Below are 18,759 nucleotides of genomic sequence, written 5' to 3' on the forward strand. Positions count from 1 at the left end.
ACAATATATAATTGTTCTTAAGCTCTTAAACAATTTTAGATTTACAATACTTAAGAATTTTATGACAACTATTTTAGTGTCTACAACTCAAAATGTCAAACAATTTTAGGAACCGCAATCAAAATGCAAGTGACTCAAATGGTCAAAAAAGAGAAATAATATTGACTCTACCTGCAAGCAATGTGCCAGGAAATGATGGTTGAGGAAGAGGAAGAGGTAGAGAAAGAATGCCTAATATTCCACCACAAAAAAGAGTGAATTGGACATTCTTCCTTGTGGCGGCATATTAGCCACTCTTCCCCGACGTCTTCCTCTTTCGCAACCATCATTTTCAAGTGCATTACTTGCAGGTAGATCCAATTTTATTTTTCTTCTTTCGGCAATTGAGTCACTTGCATTTTGGTTTCGGTTACTAAAATTATCTAACATCTAGAGTGCTAATCACTGAAATTGTTGCGATAAAACACTTTAGTAGCGTAAAACCATGATCGTATAAAAAGTTTAGAACAATTATACAATTTTCATTACTTATGAAATTAGAATATACTACGTACAATATATAATTGTTCTTAACGTCTTAAACAATTTTAGATTTACAATAGTTAAGAATTTTATCACAACTATTTTAGTGTCTACCACTCAAAATGTCAAACAATTTTAGGAACCGCAATCAAAATGCAAGTGACACAAATGGCCAAAAAAGAAAAATAGTATTGACTCTACCTGCAAGCAATGTGCTAGGAAATGATGGTTGAGGAAGAGAAAGAGGTAGAGAAAGAATGTCTAATATTCCACCACAAAAAAGAGTGAATTGGACATTCTTCCTTGTGGCGGCATATTAGCCACTCTTACCCCACGTCTTCCTCTTTCGCAACCATCATTTTCAAGTGCATTACTTGCAGGTAGATCCAATTTTATTTTTCTTCTTTCGGCAATTGAGTCACTTGCATTTTGGTTTCGGTTACTAAAATTATCTAACATCTAGAGTGCTAGTCACTGAAATTGTTGCGATAAAACACTTTAGTAGCGTAAAACCATGATCGTATAAAAAGTTTAGAACAATTATACAATTTTCATTACTTATGAAATTAGAATATACTGACTCTACGTACAATATATAATTGTTCTTAACGTCTTAAACAATTTTAGATTTACAATACTTAAGAATTTTATCACAACTATTTTAGTGTCTACCACTCAAAATGTCAAACAATTTTAGGAACCACGATCAAAATGCAAGTGACACAAATGGCCAAAAGAGAAAAATAGTATTGACTCTACCTGCAAGCAATGTGCTAGGAAATGATGGTTGAGGAAGAGGAAGAGGTAGAGAAAGAATGTCTAGTATTCCACCACAAAAAAAGAGTGAATTGGACATTCTTCCTTGTGGCGGCATATTAGCCACTCTTCCCCCACGTCTTCCTCTTTCGCAACCATCATTTTCAAGTGCATTACTTGCAGGTAGATCCAATTTTATTTTTCTTCTTTCGGCAATTGAGTCACTTGCATTTTGGTTTCGGTTACTAAAATTATCTAACATCTAGAGTGCTAGTCAATGAAATTGTTGCGATAAAACACTTTAGTAGCGTAAAACCATGATCGTATAAAAAGTTTAGAACAATTATACAATTTTCATTACTTATGAAATTAGAATATACTGACTCTACGTACAATATATAATTGTTCTTAACGTCTTAGACAATTTTAGATTAACAATACTTAAGAATTTTATCACAACTATTTTAGTGTCTCCCACTCAAAATGTCAAACAATTTTAGGAACCGCAATCAAAATGCAAGTGACACAAATGGCCAAAAGAGAAAAATAGTATTGACTCTACCTGCAAGCAATGTGCTAGGAAAAGATGGTTGAGGAAGAGGAAGAGGTAGAGAAAGAATGTCTAATATTCCACCACAAAAAAGAGTGAATTGGACATTCTTCCTTGTGGCGGCATATTAGCCACTCTTCCACCACGTCTTCCTCTTTCGCAACCATCATTTTCAAGTGCATTACTTGCAGGTAGATCCAATTTTATTTTTCTTCTTTCGGCAATTGAGTCACTTGCATTTTGGTTTCGGTTACTAAAATTATCTAACATCTAGAGTGCTAGTCACTGAAATTGTTGCGATAAAACACTTTAGTAGCGTAAAACCATGATCGTATAAAAAGTTTAGAACAATTATACAATTTTCATTACTTATGAAATTAGAATATACTGACTCTACGTACAATATATAATTGTTCTTAACGTCTTAAACAATTTTAGATTTACAATACTTAAGAATTTTATCACAACTATTTTACTGTCTACCACTCAAAATGTCAAACAATTTTAGGAACCGCAATCAAAATGCAAGTGACACAAATGGCCAAAAGAGAAAAATAGTATTGACTCTACCTGCAAGCAATGTGCTAGGAAATGATGGTTGAGGAAGAGGTAGAGAAAGAATGTCTAATATTCCACCACAAAAAAGAGTGAATTGGACATTCTTCCTTGTGGCGGCATATTAGCCACTCTTACCCCACGTCTTCCTCTTTCGCAACCATCATTTTCAAGTGCATTACTTGCAGGTAGATCCAATTTTATTTTTCTTCTTTCGGCAATTGAGTCACTTGCATTTTGGTTTCGGTTACTAAAATTATCTAACATCTAGAGTGCTAGTCACTGAAATTGTTGCGATAAAACACTTTAGTAGCGTAAAACCATGATCGTATAAAAAGTTTAGAACAATTATACAATTTTCATTACTTATGAAATTAGAATATACTGACTCTACGTACAATATATAATTGTTCTTAACGTCTTAAACAATTTTAGATTTACAATACTTAAGAATTTTATCACAACTATTTTACTGTCTACCACTCAAAATGTCAAACAATTTTAGGAACCGCAATCAAAATGCAAGTGACACAAATGGCCAAAAGAGAAAAATAGTATTGACTCTACCTGCAAGCAATGTGCTAGGAAATGATGGTTGAGGAAGAGGTAGAGAAAGAATGCCTAATATTCCACCACAAAAAAGAGTGAACTGGACATTCTTCCTTGTGGCGGCATATTAGCCACTCTTACCCCACGTCTTCCTCTTTCGCAACCATCATTTTCAAGTGCATTACTTGCAGGTAGATCCAATTTTATTTTTCTTCTTTCGGCAATTGAGTCACTTGCATTTTGGTTTCGGTTACTAAAATTATCTAACATCTAGAGTGCTAGTCACTGAAATTGTTGCGATAAAACACTTTAGTAGCGTAAAACCATGATCGTATAAAAAGTTTAGAACAATTATACAATTTTCATTACTTATGAAATTAGAATATACTGACTCTACGTACAATATATAATTGTTCTTAACGTCTTAAACAATTTTAGATTTACAATACTTAAGAATTTTATCACAACTATTTTACTGTCTACCACTCAAAATGTCAAACAATTTTAGGAACCGCAATCAAAATGCAAGTGACACAAATGGCCAAAAGAGAAAAATAGTATTGACTCTACCTGCAAGCAATGTGCTAGGAAATGATGGTTGAGGAAGAGGTAGAGAAAGAATGCCTAATATTCCACCACAAAAAAGAGTGAACTGGACATTCTTCCTTGTGGCGGCATATTAGCCACTCTTCCCCCACGCCTTCCTCTTTCGCAACAATCATTTTCAAGTGCATTACTTGCAGGTAGATCCAATATTATTTTTCTTCTTTCGGCAATTGAGTCACTTGCATTTTGGTTTCGGTTACTAAAATTATCTAACATCTAGAGTGCTAGTCACTGAAATTGTTGCGATAAAACACTTTAGTAGCGTAAAACCATGATCGTATAAAAAGTTTAGAACAATTATACAATTTTCATTACTTATGAAATTAGAATATACTGACTCTACGTACAATATATAATTGTTCTTAACGTCTTAAACAATTTTAGATTTACAATACTTAAGAATTTTATCACAACTATTTTAGTGTCTACCACTCAAAATGTCAAACAATTTTAGGAACCGCAATCAAAATGCAAGTGACACAAATGGCCAAAAGAGAAAAATAGTATTGACTCTACCTGCAAGCAATGTGCTAGGAAATGATGGTTGAGGAAGAGGAAGAGGTAGAGAAAGAATGTCTAATATTCCACCACAAAAAAGAGTGAATTGGACATTCTTCCTTGTGGCGGCATATTAGCCACTCTTCCCCCACGTCTTCCTCTTTCGCAACCATCATTTTCAAGTGCATTACTTGCAGGTAGATCCAATATTATTTTTCTTTTTTCGGCAATTGAGTCACTTGCATTTTGGTTTCGGTTACTAAATTATCTAACATCTAGTGTGCTAGTCACTGAAATTGTTGCGATAAAATTTTTTAATAGCGTAAAACCATGATCATATAAAAAGTTAAGAACAATTATACAATTTTCATTACTCATGAAATTAGAATATATTGACTCTACGTACAATATATAATTATTCTTAACAATGATAAAGGCTACAATCGGAGACAACATACCATAATAATCTGAAAATTTGTGTAGATGACGCGGCGATTATTGTTGTGATGAGTAGTGGTGTCTGCGGCAACTGTTGCGGGTTGTGGACGTGGTGGTGAGATCAACTAATTGACGGTGACTACGATGCTTTTGGAATTTACAAAAAAATATTATTGAACAAAATATTAGATTGCATTTACAAAAAATCAAAAGGAAGTGGCAGCAGAGAATAAATCATATATGAATAATATACGAGTATGTAATACCCATTGACTCTTCATTTGTTCCATTAAAATATAGACTTAATTGTAAATTTGGCCCTCCTAATTTCTCAATCGTATGAGACAAAGGGGTTTAAAATTGCCCAATTGAACATTTTTTGGAGTCAAAAAAATACAATTAAGCCAAAAATATAAGTCATGTTGTGTGAATGATTATATTGAATGTCAGCTTGAAAATCAAATATACACATAATTAATACATAAAAAAAAATTACTCAAATCTAGTAGCTTGCTTTTCTTTCGTTTTCGAAGCTTACTTGTAATCATTAACACATATGATGACTGGTTTTCAAAAAATTTATGCCAAACACGACATCATACCATAATAACATCAAATTGTAAAAATCAATAGTCTTAAAACAAAATTAACAGCAAGAAAAATAGTATCATTTAGAGTGTATTTGGATGAGGGATTCTAGAAATTCAAGGGATTTTAAATATCAGGCAATTCAATTGATTCAATTGAATTCCTTTGATTTTTAAATTCCAGTGTTTGGATAAAGTGTTGAAATTTCATCAATTGTAAAATTCTTTGTTTGGATAATGTAATTGAATTTCCTTCATTTAATTTTATTTATTTTAATAAAATCGATCCTAAACCCAAAATTTGGCCGAAAAACCTAAAATCGGTCAAAAACCATAAATCGGCTGAAAAACCTAAAATCGACCAAAAGCCCTAAAACCGACTATAAACTCTAAAATCGGCCGAAAACCCAAAAAATCGGCAGAAAAACCTAAAATCGACCAAAATTCCAAAAATCGACTATAAGCCCTAATATCGGCTGAAAACCCAAAAAATCGGCGGAAAAACCAAAAATCGACCGAAAATCCAAAAATCGGCGGAAAAACCAAAAATAGAGAATTTACGGAAAAAGTTGTAAATGGAAAATGAATAAGAAATGAAGCTTTGAAGTTCAAAGAAATTTTTGGTTTAGTAGCTAAATGTGAAGAAGAAACGTTGGTGAGCAATTGAATGATGTGCGTCTTTTATATTGCTTCGGTTCTTTTAACGCATTCAATGCATTATATTTAAATATGGAAAATATTTAATATTTGAGATATAGTTTGACTCATTTCAAAAAAATAAAAAATAAAATATCCCTTCCGATCTTATATATAAAAGAAGTTTTACTTTTTAGATTCATTATAAAATGAATGTACTTAGACTATAATATCGTCTGGATACATTCATTTTACAATCAACCTAAACATCGAACTCGAGGGAGTATTCAATGCATTACATTTAATTATAATGAATGCATTCAATGTATTATATTTAAATCTATAATGTTAACATGTGCACCAAATGCACATGTTAAGGAAGCAAAAGTAGAAATAATATATTGAAATATGTGTATTTAACTTATTAAGCATTAAATACTTTTCTAACAATAAATGCAATTTTTTATATTTAGAACCTTAACATGTACCTTTTGTGCACATGTTAACATGACCCTATTTAAATATGGAAAATATTTAATATTTGAGATATAGTTTGACTCATTTAAAAAAAATAAAAATTAAAAAATATAATTTGACTAATCATACTCAAATTGAATGATTTCAGAGCTTCGGTTCTTTGAACGCACTCAATGCATTATATTTAAATATGGAAAATACTTAATATTTGAGATATATTGTTTGACTCCATTAAAAAAAAGATATACTAAAAAAATGAAATGGAAATTTTTTTTATATAGAAAAATAAATAAAGAAATTTATATAAATATAGAATGTATCTAAATTTAGTAAAAAAAAAAAAAAAAAAAAGAAAAGAATGTTTAAAAATAAATATAGATTTATGGTATTAAATTAATGAATACTATTATATAATTATATAAAGAGCAATGCTATTTATCGCGAACCAAATCTCACGAATGGATCACGAATGGTTATTTTTCCAAAAAATATCTTAGTTATATTTGTATTCTTTATTGATTCTTTATTAATATGAAAATATTGGAACCGCTTTGCCTTATTATCACTTGTGTTGCCCACGTATACTCTGTTTTTCCGTCACCGAATGCCCCAAAAAACTCTGTTTTTTTTTTGAACAAGATCTGCTCTGTTTTGTTGCAATACCTTTTCTTCTCATATGTACAAATGGAAGTGAGAGTGATGATCTGATATTGGGACTTGGGACCATACAAAAGAACAAGTCATGAGAAATAGTAGTGCACACAGTGATCCCAAATTTCCAACGGTTGAGACTTGAGAGAGAGTACAGAAAAAATAATAAAGATGGAAGAAGTTGGAATGGAAAGAGAGGAGAAAGACTTGCACAAAACTAAACCCTTACATAGCATGTATCCACTTCTCAAATTGGCTTCCAAGGAATCCAAACAAAGATAACGATGTACCGGCGGTGAGTTCACTTTTGTCGACAAAGATATTTTACATGGAAGGTTAACTTGGTTTGAAAGAAGAAAACAAAACGCGGCTTAAAAAAATGAAGTGAAACACGCAAGTGGCAGTGCCACGTCATTCGTGAGCCTCTCGTGATGCTATCATTCGCGATAATCAGCATTTCCCTTATATAAATGTATCAAAAATGTTTGTGAGGGGCTTAGATAGTATAGTATGCATGAGATCATGAGTTTGATCCTCTGCTCTGTTGTAAACAAAAACAAAAAACAATATATATCCTTGTTTTTTAGGTCAAACTAAAATAATCTAATGTTTGACCAATGTTATTTGTCTAACTTTGACTTTTGGTCCCCTAAGTTTCAAAAACTTACGATTTTGACCTCCTAACTTATAAAAAAAGCTTTATAGGACTCTTTTCTTTATCATCTTTTGTAAAAGATTAATTTTGACTAAGTCAACGTTGTTGTGACAAGTCACTTAAGTGACTCAACTGCCACGTCAGCTTATTTTGTCACCTAATAACTAACGAAGTGCATGAAACATATTTTAAGTGATCCAAGAGCATCTAGGCATCAACAATTGAGTAGACATTCCAAGGTACAAACTAGTTTGGTACATCTAAACATTTGCAACCTATACTTATAGTTCATAATAAAATGATTAGAAAATAAAATATGTATATGGGCTTTCGTATATTTTCATGTTTTTTTTAACACATATTTTCATGTATAAACATCATTTTTCTTGTATATTTATTTATTTATTTTTTATTTCTGATAAAAAATTTCTTGTATATTTAGGATTCATATATTTTATGATAACCTGGATCTAGTTTTTCCAAAATTTCTCAAATAATTTGCATAATGCTTTCTTGTTTGAATTATATTTTTTATAATTAATTTTTTTTTCAAAAACAACTGTGCAACATTATGTTAGTATAAGCCCTAGAGGCCAATTATTTATGATTGTATGATACTTGTATTGAATAATTCATTTATTAAATAAAGGCTCTTCTTTATTATGTTTATGTGTTAAAATAATAAAGTCCCTAGAATAGTTAGTTCGTTAAGTGGAACGTTAAGTATGACTTAATCGTGAGAATCCATTAAACATAAGAACACTATTCTTAAAGTATCCGTAGTCAAGCTTTAAACTGAAATGGGATAACATTAAAGCATAGAGGCTATTATGTTGGTAGACTGATGATCACATCTCACTGATCATAGATAAAGAGTTATCAAGTCTTCACATAGATATAAATGTTAAGGGTAACATTTGTATCAGATTGACCCACCGTGAGAATACTACATAGTGTGTTATGAAATGTCATAAGATATTCTCATAGTGATAAGTGGTGTATTCCACCCTTCGACCTGAAATCACTATGTACCTTAGATGCAGGAGTGTATTACCTTGTTGTCATTCAAACGTTATCCGTAACAGGATGACTATAAAGTTGGTTGATGAGTATTCCACGAATCATGCTGAGGGACATGAGTGACCTGGATGGAATTTGCCCCTCCTACATAACAGGAGATATGTCTATGGGCCCAATATTAAACTTAGCAAGGGTGACATACTATGTCTTGTGTTCAATATAGACATAAGGGTAAAAGGATAATTATACACAAGATATTTATCACGGAAAGGTTTGTCAGATCACGTGACATTCTTGTGACTTGGGTAGCAGTGATGTGTTGCTAGATACCGCTCGCTGTTTATAATATTGAGATTAATATTATTGCCAACGTCATAGGAACCTACAGGGTCACACACATAAGGACAGTTAATGACGGGAGAAATAAGTATGACTTATTAGTGGGGTGCGATTAGTAACAGTAGGTTATTGGGCTTGCGAAGTCCAATAACCGCTTTGGCCTGAAAACAACATAAGAAGCTCTATAAATAGAGCCTTATGCAATTCAGTCTAGAGTGACATACACATAATCCGAATTTTGGAGAAACCCTAAAATTCTCTAAAACCCTAACCGCACTAAATCTCCATCTACCGTCGTCTTGCAACTAGCACTAAGAGGTGAACGGAAACTGTTCGTGTGGACCGGCTAGAGGTGTTGCGATCGTGCGGTGCATGTGATCAACTCAGAATCGAGGAATTTATTCTTCAAATGTAATAATTGAAACCCTGATCATGTCCATTCGCAAGGATCCATCGAAGGAAAATTTTAATTTCCGCTGCGTTTTACATCTCTGTTTTGTTACGATTTTCCTTCACATTATTATAATGTTTTATAACTTGTGCCTAATTTTCCTTTCACATTTTTTCTAAGTCTAGAAGCGTTTCTTAGACACACACATCCATATTAGAGTTTAATCGGTGGCCACGACTATAGAAGCAAGAAAGTAAGCTTATGGCTGATATGTTAGGAGAAAGGGAAAGGTTTTTCATTGGATTAACCAACATACAAGGTGCCCTTATATAGGGATTACAATAAGCAACTCAAAACTAACACAAAGCCTAACCAAATAACTAACTTGTGACACAAGCTAACAAACTAACTTGATACATCACAATGCAATTTTAGTCTAATGATGCTATGACATTGCTTAACATGATAGTCTTTCTCACCACCACCAGGTTCACAGTTAGAATTAAATGTTCAAGAAAGAATATGAGGATCATATATAGTTGAAGAATCAGGATGAAAAAACCTGCATCATAAGCTACTCAACATATTTGATGTTTTGTGACAAAGCATAGCTTGATTTTTGTATTACATGCTACTATTGCAATTAAAACCTACTCAAAGTATTATCCTATACCAAAGGTTCTCTAGATAAAAATGTTTGTTTTTTCATAAGTTTTCAAATGACCTTATGCAAAAGGCGTAAAATTTTATTCATTGACTAAACTACAAAATGATAATTCTCATTATGAGTACTTTCACACCTTTGCTAAAGCATTTCAATGATATTCAATCAACAAAAAACAATGCATACAAAATATTAACAGGAATTATGAGAAGTTTTATAGCAATAAGATTTCAATATACCCATAATTAATATGTAAAAAAATACTTTATTCAAATTTAATAGATCCATATTTTTCCTTTTTGAAGCCTATTAACACATGTGATGACAAACATACTATGAAATCATTGGAACAATAGTTCCTTTTGTATATATGTATAATATAAATGTATACTTTTTTGGTATACATTTTTTTGCCAAAAATCTAGCCAAACAACAGGATTTAAAACCAAAGATCATGTTTTAGCATTACTACTGTCTCAAATTCCAAGTTGTCCACTCATTCCAACTTTATCAAAGTCTTCATTAATAAGAAAATAGAGAGAGAGAGAGAGAGAGAGAGAGAGAGAGAGAGAGAGAGAGAGAGAGAGGGAGAAAGAAAAAAAAAATGACATGTGTCGAATACCAGACACATCTTCGATCAAAAGTATCGATGTTTCTGAGAGAAAAAACATAAAAAAGGAGGCAGCTAGGTACTATACATACAAAGGTACCAATAAAGAAGAACAATGAGAAACAGAACAAATATATACAACAGGATAAAAGCAAAACCAAAAAACATCATTAATTAAATAAAAAAATAACCAACCATATATTCCAAACAAAAAATGTGCTATGCATGATGTTGAATATTTAATTTCCATTGTGCAAAGACTGGCAACATTTGGCAGAAGTGTGTATGTATAAGTGAAACGGATACAGGTTATTTCTGTGTAGGTAGATGATATGAGTACAAGAGGCATAAAACAGATCTGGACAGAAAAAAAAATAGTCGAAGTCCTATAAGTGTAGCTCAAATGATAGATTCTAGGGATATTATTGGAGTGGCTGGGGTTCGAACCCCGGGTTCCACATTTCTCCATATTTAAATGTGTGAGAGAGTCTAGCCACTAGGATACTGGGAAAAAAAAAAAAAAAAAACCTAGTCCCAGGGTCACAATTTAATTCAGCTCAATAACTTAAATCATAAAAAAATCAGAGAGTGAAGATGTTAAGGGATAAAGTCTTATAGTTATTTTAATAGTTGCTGCAACAATAAAAAACAAATAGAGTGCTTCAAGTTCAACATCAATAACATTAAATTATCCAAATTTGAAATATTTAAATGTTAACACAAAATAAAGCCAAATAGTTGCTGCATGACTGCTACAGCCATCTCCAACTCTCATCTCCCAAAGCAGTGCTTCATTCATGTCCTCATGATGATGGTCTATCATTCCTATGATCTTATGTCTACAAAAAGAATACATGATTGTAAGAATTGGTAATTTATATTAAAACTTGCCTATAATTTTAAAAAAATATAATAAGGAGCCAATACCTCTGAAAGTTTTGAATAAGTAATATTGTGATTTATGCTTTGAGATTGAGAATAATATGGAACCTGTAAGACAAATATATTGAATCATTCACTTTCATATATATAATTTGAACAAATATATTTGCACTTGATATACTTCAAGACAATTGGATTGAAGGGAGATAAACTTACATGAATGCTCGTGTCAATCTCATCAATGGTTTGAGATGCAGAAAACCCTGCATTTTCAGTTTCTTGAACTCTGCATGGACACAATCCCTGCCACAAAAAATATAAAGTTAGACATACATGTTATTACACTACAAGAAATATGTCCTCTGCTTACGGCCATTTTTAGCTACGGACACTATTACCTGTCGATAAAAGTATGTTTTCATTCAGAAAAAAAACTTGAAAATAAACTTGAAAATTTAAAAGTTCACCTCTTCTTGAATTTGACCACTGCTACTCTTTTTACTGTTAATTTGAGTCTTCTTTCCATTTTGATCAACATTAGAATCCTTCCTGTTTGAGAGAGGACATCCTTTTCTTTGTGCTACTATAGGATCATGAATTTTAGTCACATGGTTTTGAACCAAACTCTCTTCTTCTATAATCACATGAGAACTTCGTTTACAAGTCAATTCAATTTTCAAATTCTTGATCCAATTCATCACTTTCGATAAATCATCTTCAGTATGTATCCCCATAGAAGCAACTTCGTAAAAGGCATTACAAGCTTTACCAACACGTTGCAATTCAACATTATCAACTAAATGATCGAAACCATATTTAATAAGTGTGTGTCTTCGCTTAATATCCTTCCTCCACCTTGACAAAATATAACATGACGGCACCGACTCTGTTTTACTTGTGAGTTGAAGAACACAGAGGATGTGTCTGCATAAAATACCTTTAAACTCAAATAAACAACATGAACATTTTATTTCAAAGTCTTTCTCATTGAAGATTACCTCGAACCTTTTGTTTTGATTTCTACCATAAACTATTTTGCTTTCTATAACCCAAAATGTTGAATTCAAGCCCTCCGTTCTCTCTAAGAAAGCACTGCAGTACATCAAAGAAGCAATTTCTATTTGAAATTCTTTGAATTTTTCATTGGTAAATGCTTTTTGGAATTGGAACTCAAAGCCAAAATGACTTTTACAAGCCATTATTGTATTAAATGAGTCCAAATCAGCCATGCTTTCTTGTTCAATTTTATCTTTCAACATGATGTCATATTGTTCAACAAATTGCTTCAGTGTTGTGTTTGAATTTACATATTCATCAAAGAATGAGTTCACACGTTCACTTCGTTGTATAATTGACATTCCAGCCCAAAATGTGTCTCTAACATACACAGGAACCCAACGATGCCGCTCATTAAATAGCCCTTTCAACCATTCATTATCATGCAGTGAATAATGTTCAATCATTTTCCCCCATTTCTCCATGAAATCACTTATGGTCGACGAATCATATATAGCATCATGCAAAAATGTTATGATACACTCATAATCAGAGTGTCTACCCAATTTTTCCGGAACCTTTTTCATCAAATGCCACAAGCACCACCTATGTCGAGCTTTCGGAAAGACAACCTCAATTACATTCTTCATTGGTATATCCTCGTGAGTGATTATAGCATTTGGTGCACGTCCATGCATGCACTCTAACAAGGTAGTAAATAACCAACTAAAGGTTTTAGTATCCTCATTGGACAATACGGCGCAACCTAGCAAAACTGATTGACCATGATGGTTTACACCAACAAAAGAAACCAAAGGCGTGTTATTTGCTAAATAAGTGGTGTCAAAAGTGATGACATCACCAAAATACTCATAAGCAGCCCTACATCTCGCATCTGCCCAAAATACATTTTGTAACTGCCTTTTGTCATCCACATCCATAACATAATAAAATTGGTTGTTGTTGTTTTGCATTCTAAAGCAATATTTTTGAATGGCTTCAGCATCTTCTATTCCAATTCGAAGTCGCCCAAATGCAAGATTATCATACCCATTCGTTTCATCAACCATGGACCGAACATTTTTGTTTACATTAATTCTAGCATGGTTAAGCTCTAACCTCCGTTCGATATGACGGTCCAAATTTTTATTGCATCTAAAAGATACTGATTTGGTTGGACATAATTCATGATTATGTTCAAGTGCAACTCTTGAAATAGTAATTTTTCCATCTAAAGACACAGCCAAATTTACTCTAGCCTTACATTGTAATGGTGTGGTAGGATTTGGCTTCAAAAGATTCTTTGAACTCTTCAAATAGCTTCGTGCACGATTACATGCTAGCGTAAAGTATTTTTTTCCATCATCTGCATTTCTTGAATTGATTTTAGAAATTCCAAAACCCATACATCGAGCGTAACTCTTGTAATATCTGGTAACTTCTTCTTCGGAACTAAATGTCATCCCAACCTTAGGTTCTTCATCATCATGAGCAATATTTGTGTCTTGCGTATCATCACCATTTTCATTTATGTGATCACTCTCCTCTTGATCAGACGAAGTAAATCTTTTCTCCACTAAAGTAACAAGTTTTAAAAGCAAAAACTTAAATTAATGAACTATATAAATTAATAAGATAAAACAACATATTTCTACCTAATGAGTAAAAAAAAAAAAATAGACAGATTATACTCATTCTTTGAATTGAAGTGAGTGCTAAAACAGAGGAATCAATTTAAAGGAAATGGCAGCAGAGCATAAATCATATATTGAATTTGAAAGGTTTACTCATTTTAAAACAAGCATACTTATCATTTTATAAAACCTAAAGTTCTCTTGTTAGGAATGTTGTGTGAATGAGGATATTGAATGTAAGCTTGAAAAATCAAATATACACATAATCAATACTTCAAAATTACTTGAATCTAATAGATCCCTATTTTTTCGTTTTTGAAGCATACATGTATCATACCATAATAATTAATAACATCAAATTGAACATAAATGAAAAATCAACATATAGTCTAAAAACAAAGATTAACAACAAGAAAAATAGTATTGTTTAGAGAATTTACTGAAAATGTTGTAACTGGAATATGAATGATTGAATGAGAAATGAAGCTTTGAAGTTCAGTGAAATTTATGGTTTTGAAGATGAATGTGAAGAACAAACATTGGTGAACAGTTGAATGATTTCAGAGCATCTTTTATATAGCTCCGGTTCTTTGAACGCATACAATGCATTATATTTAAATATGGAAAAAAAATATTTAAGATATAATTTGACCTTTCAAGAAAAAAAAGATATAGTTTGACTAATTCTTAAAAAAGTTAAATGGTTTATATAGAAAAAGAAAGAAAGAAATTTATGTAAATATAGAATGTATATAAATTTAGTCAAAAAAGAAATTTATGTTTTTTTAGGTAGTCTAATGACTTGAAATTTCACCTTTAAAGATCGATAAGTGGAGTGTCCGAGGTTCGAACTCTAATTCCTGCATATAAAATGTTGATAACCTTACCAATTGAGTTGAGCTCACGAGGACTAGATTTATGTTTTTTAATTAATGAATACCATACTATAATTATGGACCTGTTTGTTATAGATTTTTTTAAAACAGATGCTTGTAGTGATACATAATTTTGTGTAAAAAAAATTTACAAAGAAACTTTCTATAAAAACTTCAAATGAAAATTTGGTTTGAACAGTTATTCTTAAAATGTGATTTTAGGTATTTGATCATTTTATTGAAACTTTTTTTTGAATATCAAAATTTCGAAAAATCATTTAATTTTGAAGCTATTTCAAATAGATTTTCATAAAAATCATTTTTGAAATACAACTTTTTGAAAAAATTGTGATTTTGACTATATTTTGATCTTTAATAATGTAGGTTTATGTTATATGATGTCAAAATTAGTATTTCGATTTAGAAAAAACTAATATAAAAAAATTGTAATATTTTGAAAATCGATTTTAGAAAATCTATTTTCAAAAATATAAAGAAAAAATCGATTTTTCTAAAACCGAAACAAACAGGCCTATATAAATTTACCAAACAAAATTGTGAATAAGGGTCTAGGTTCTATATTAATATTTTCAATTCTCCACGCTTAAAAAATACTAAAAGGATTATGAGTTTTCTGTTTGTTTTCTATAATAGTTTTCTCTTTGTTTAGGGGACATATATACTTTGTTATAAGAGTGTCAACGAAGTGCCTGAAACATATTCAATCATATATTTTTTTTAAACAATTCAAAAACTAGATGCTTTTAAAATACTTTCTCGAAACAATAATGTTAACACCAAAATATGGACACCTTTTGTGATATTTTGTATATATTTAATTATATTTTTCTTCGTAAATTGATATCACTATAGTCATTCAAATTCAATAATTATAAAATATTAATGTCAATTTATTTATAGGAAAATTCTAAACAGTGTCTTGACGGACATTAGTTAAGGTTGTAAATATAAAAAATTTATCTCGTAAACTGTGCATTCAATGTTTTAATGATGTAAAAGTTATTCTCTCTCGTCATTAACTTTATCATTAAAGAACCAGAGCTTTATACTCCATCCGTCCCATTTTATAAGATCTCATTTGACTAAATGCACTATTTATATGTCTGTTTTGACCGTATTTTTCTAAAAGTATATAAATGTAAATATTATCATATAAGATTTTGTTTGATTTGTTTCGATGAATATTTTTAAAATATCAAATTTCTATAATTTTTACTAATAGAGAATTAAATATATTCATAATCAAAATTATGTATTGGCATACGTGCAATGGTCAATGAGATCTTATATTTTGAGACGGATAGAGTAGTATTATTATCAGTATATTATAAAATTGTATACACAACTTGCAGAAATCAATGAATTGCAAACCATGGCCAATGTCTTCTTCATCGTATACAACTTTGAAATAAAAAATTTCTCTAATCTCCAGAGCTTCATTTCTCACTCAATCACTCGAATCATTCATTTTGAGTTACCGTTTTTTCAATAAATTATCTAACCAACACTAATTTTCTTGTTATTAATCTTTAATGCAAGACCATTGATATTTTACTTCTCTTTAATTTGATGGTTTTATTTTTAACATTTTAGGTTAAGAAAAAGATGTATTTATGTATTTTGAGTTTTTTTTATTTTTCATTTTTTGAAAGAGAAAGTGACTAAAGGCATTGGAAATTATAGATCGAGAGTTCCAAGTAGCGTGTTAGAAATAATATAAAACCATTTTTTTTTTTTTTTGAAAACTTGGTATCCGACCTTAATTAGGACCGACTAATCCAAGGGGACCAATCCCACCACCCACTTGCGGGGGTCCCATTTAAAGCCAGAGTTATTTTTGTTCTGTATGGACTTAGCCCACCGAAATTGGCACCAATGGGAATCGAACCTGGGACCTTGAGAGGAGCATACTCCAAGGGCCCAAGCCAACACCACTCGACCAACCCCAAGTGGGTTAATAATATAAAACCATTGATGTGGCCCTATCCTAACAGCTTAAGTTAAGCTGTTAGGATAGGGCCACATCAATGGTTTTATATTATTTCTAACACAGCAAGTAATCATGGATTCGTAATATGGTGCCAAGACTTCAAAACATCTAGAATCATACAATCAATCAAATATACAATTACAATGCTAGTGGTCTCAATTTTGAAGAGCTTTTCAGGTTTTGCTCATGATTCTCACTTTGTGTTTAGCTTATTGGTAAATTTTGTTTTTATATGATATTATGATGTTTGATTTTGATCATAATTGTGTAATATCTAGGTTGTTTTTTAAGAAATATCTAGGTTGTAATTGGATTTTTTAGTTGTTTTTTATATTATCAAATTGATGCCTAATGAAGTAAATTCTATCTTGCGCAAAAAATGAAGAATTAATATCATTCTTAGGGTTTATTAATTTGTGGATGTTTTGAAAAGCATACGAAAATAGCTCATGATATATCGATCGTACTTGCATTAGTATTTGGAAGAACTTAAGAAAATGGATAAGTCCATAGTTTTCAGCTTATTAAGTTCCTCTAAGTCACATATTTTAACCTTTGTGAAACAATCCACCACCCCGTCTAATGCTAATGGATGCATGACCAAATTTCATACAATCACTAATATATACACAATTGTTTCCATACTATTCAAGAACAAAGTTTTCAAACTTTGAACCATTCCCAATCATTTCCCTCTTTAAAATCATTCAATCTAACAAATCAACTAAAAGCCACTTTTCCCCCTAAAAATATTACTAATCTTCCCAATTATAAAACCTTTTGTTTTAAAATAACTTAATGTTTCCCTTCAATTTCACAAATTGCAACCGCTTAATCTAGTCTAGATTTTGGCTTGATCAAGTAAATGTGTTTGTATAGTTTCTTAAGATGACTTTTTTTTTTTGAATAAAGAGGGCAAAGCCCAAGGAGAAAGAAAAACTACAAGACTACTCTAACACTCCTAGGCATGCAAGCCCCGGATACATCATCAAAGAGGAGTTGTTGGAGTTCCCTAGGAGGAATCTCCAAAATTCTCACATCATATGAACTCTATTTGAGACTAAAACTAGCTAGCCAATCCGCACATCTATTTCCTTCGCGTCATGTGTGCTTAAAAATAATGTGCCAATGTAGGTTCGAGAGGTCTTAGATACGATTAACCAAGATAGGAGTGTTTCAGTTGAGCTTGCACCTTCTTGTTACCATATCAATCAGAAGCTTGGAGTCACTTTCCACTATGAGGTGTGTATACCCTTGTCTTCTCGCCATTTCCATTCCCGTATACATCCCCACATTTCAGCATGAAGAGCATCACAATCTCCAATTCTTTGTGTATACCCTTTTAGCCACCGACCATTTGAGTCCCGAAAAAGACTGCCACATCCTGCAATGTTCATTGAATCCTTGTCATCACAGTTAAGCTTGATCCAATCTTATGTGGATTTTCCAGCCGATGTAAATTGTTTCACATTGTCTACTGATGACGTTACATTACATGGAAATAAAGACCATTTTCAAGTATTTTTAGAGGTTTTTGACCTAAATCATGAAGAATGAAACATTGATTTGAAGCTACATGCGAAGAAAGATAGCAAATGAAAATTGGTGGATTTTATAGTATTTTTACGCCTAAAACGGAATTCTTTCCGCCTGGGGCGGAAATTTCACTGAAGAAGCTGGTTTGCTCACTGTTTTGCCGTTTCAAGCGAAATTCTTGTGCCTGAAACGTAACTTCTTACGCCTGGGGCGGAAATTCTGTGCCTCAGGCGGAAAACGTTACTTTTGATCATTTTTATAAAAGGGAAACATCAGATCTGGATCATTATCGAATTTTTGACACTGAGAACAGCATTTGGA

The 18,759-nt window shown here is 31.7% G+C and overlaps 1 pseudogene; it reads right to left on the reverse strand.

Annotated features, from left to right (window-relative positions):
• Positions 1–11,337: 11,337 nt before the first annotated feature.
• On the reverse strand, positions 11,338–18,299 carry LOC123904455 (annotated as a pseudogene).
• Between the last annotated feature and the right edge of the window lie 460 nt (positions 18,300–18,759).

Source organism: Trifolium pratense, linkage group LG2 (genome assembly GCF_020283565.1).
Source record: "Trifolium pratense cultivar HEN17-A07 linkage group LG2, ARS_RC_1.1, whole genome shotgun sequence".
NCBI lineage: Eukaryota > Viridiplantae > Streptophyta > Magnoliopsida > Fabales > Fabaceae > Trifolium > Trifolium pratense.